The following is a 3077-nucleotide window of genomic DNA, read 5'->3' on the forward strand; positions in this document are numbered from 1 at the left end:
ACACAGCAAAGAAACTGAGGAAATGCACTATGAAGGTGAAACCAAGCTGTATGATTTGGAGGCAATATTCAGGCTGTCAGCTGTACATAATAAAATGCATGTACATATAATCTGGACACAACAACCCATCTGATTGTATCAATAAAGTGTATAGGTGTGTCAATGCATAACATCATTTAAATACCAATGAGAAATAGGCATTATATTGGCCCATGCAGTGGAATACTTTTTGGAAAGTCTGGGGTTTGCAAAGTTAAAGGTACAGAATAAGCCTTGAATTTGGAAATCCCATTTTGGCACTTAAAGATTTTCTGGCCCCACAGAGAGCTCAGTGTGGGCACACAGCTCTGACCAGACTGCATTTCAGTGACCCTGACTTCAATCATCAAATAAAAATGGGTGGGACTTGGTTTGTCCTGAAATACTTATTTTTATGCAGCTATTTGCAGGTGTCTCATGTGACATGAGTGCCCAAGATCCCATTATAGACACTGAAGAACATGGGCTCAGCTCAGTTGTGTCTAATGCCATTTGAGATGCCCTTATGCATCCTGTCTGCTTCCCAATTATCAAGTGAGAAAATTGCAGGTTTTCATATCTACCAGCACTGTACAATGTCTTTGGTACCCTCTGACATTTCAGGTGTCATGGACCCTCTATGGGCGTCTGAATTAAACCCAAGATGCCACAGTTTATGTGTTTAATTTGATTTTACCAATCCTTACACAAAACAGAAATCACTTCACTGAAATCAAGGAACTAAAAAAATGGAATCTCAGGGCAGGAAAGTATGGTCTTGCTCACAGAGAGAGAAGTGTTATTAAGCATCAGAGAACACACACACACAGCCTGACAACTTGCCCTGCCTTGTGGAGTAGCTACAAGTGGAGCTTGCATCATTATAACGACCAAAATTCATTAGCCTCAAGACACAAATCTGCAAGAAAACCAGTTTCTGCAGTTCCAGCTCATGCAGAACTATTCTTTCATCATTCGGTATGTACAAAGTTCATTGCCTTTAAAATCAACTGCAGCTTTCCCACCTGGCTCTGTATTACAGGAGCTGCTGTTGGCCATTCATGTGCCCTGGTTCTCACAAGCAGCAATCCCTGGACATGAAAAGACAGCACTGTCTGACCTTGGACATTATCTGTGTACTTAACGTACCTTGCTGCAGATACATCCTAAACAAAGAGCTGACTGAGAAACGTTGAAAAGATTCTCAGATAAACGTTAACTATTAACAGGCAGAACTGATCCATGCCAGTGCTTCATACCATGGTTAGGCAGTGCATAAGGTGCTTGTCCTTTTATTAGCATGTGAATTTATTCATGTCATACAAATGGCATTTAGGGAAATGAATTGTCCATTATTCCACAGGGCTCTCATTAAAGATAACTTCTCCTGTGGTTGCTTGATGGCAAAGTTCCTTCATGGATCAATAGGAAGCATGGAGAGAGCAGATGAACTTTGCAGTGACTACTTCTAATAGTGACTGCAGGTAATTAAAAAAGACTAGAGGTATTAGGAGTATTCTAATAGTGGTCTAACAGTAGTTTAAAAACATATAATAATGAAGTCAACTTGAACTTTAAAAATCGTTTAGAATAGTGGCTTTATTTTTTTAACAAGTGGCTGCTACGTGCTGGAGGAATCGGAAGTTAAACATTGGCTCAATAGGTCTTAAAGAGTTTTCCTACTCACAACATCGGTCATTATTAAACAGTAATGTTCATGCAAATTGTAGTACAACAGCCTTTTCAGTATCCCAAAATGTTACCCTGCAAACTCATTAGCTTTCAGCCACTGTGTTCAGCAAAAAGTACAAGACAAGAAATATGCCAAATTCAGTGCTACAAGCTGAGGGCAAATCCAGGGGCTAGGACTACATGGTCAGGTTCAGGAAGGAGCCTCTAACTTACTGGTAAAGAATGAGGGGAGAGTCAGTGTTTCTGAGGAAAAGACTATTTGTCCAAATAGCAAAGGGGCTTATTTTTATCCTCGTTCTTACCAGACATGCATTCTCTAGATGTAAATGTTTAAGCTGGACAGATAAGGATCTGATATAGCTCATGCAGCCTCTGTGTGCCTCTGTCTTATGAGTGTAACAAAGCAGACCTTTCTGTGCAAGTCCCTAAATTCCCTAGATATTCAAATGGAGAAAATTAAATGGATTTAAGGCCATCACAAAAGGTCGTGTACACCTAACTCATAGTCTTAGACGAGTAAGAACTCCCTCTGGAGGTCTTCACAGTCACCTACCACTTTCTGCTGACAACAAAGTGAGTTTAAGCACTTCAAAAAGCCTAATCCTCAGAGATTTAAAATACGACCTTGTTTGATGCAAAATTTGGGTGAACTGCACCCAACCAAGCACCTCAATATATATATTACAGTGCCTAGGTGGAGATAAAAAGAACCAGCTACAGATCCTAACCAAGAAGATAAAGGAAGAAATTTGGATAAAACCTTTCTTTGCTGAATGATTTCAAAACAGTTTAAAAAGTTCAGAATTTCACACTGTGGAAGCCCAGAGAATGTTGGCACTGTATCAGGGAAACATGTTAAGAACCATCAAAGCAGTAACAATAATAATAGTAATAGAAATAGTAACTTTCACATACTTTTCTGTGTTTTGTGTTAAAAACACAAAACAGACATGTTGTGTCATGGGAAACCTAGGAGCGGTTGGGATGACACAGAGCACTGGAAGCCCAACTGGACTAAGCATTGATCAGGCTGTGTCTCCTCAGCACGTCCTTTCCAGAACTGCACAGACCACCATACCCACCCAGAGTGCTCTCCATACCTTCAGCCTGCTGCTTTGGGCTTTAATGCAGAGTCACTACATTGTTGACTGTTGCTGCGTTCAGAAAATATTTATAGTAGCTTTGTAAGGACTTTCTTTTGTGTGTGCTCTTGCCACTTGAAGAATACCCATGCATTTTTCTGCTTTGCTGCTCCTTCATCCTTTTTTTTCAAACCTTCTCTGTAAAGATCTTCTCTGTCCTCCTGTTCCTGTTTAATGCTACATCTGAGCATTTAGCTACATTTTGAGATACATTTTTCATAAAAG

The sequence above is a fragment of the Anas acuta genome, chromosome 1 (genome assembly GCF_963932015.1).
Source record: "Anas acuta chromosome 1, bAnaAcu1.1, whole genome shotgun sequence".
Classification (NCBI taxonomy): Eukaryota; Metazoa; Chordata; class Aves; order Anseriformes; family Anatidae; genus Anas; species Anas acuta.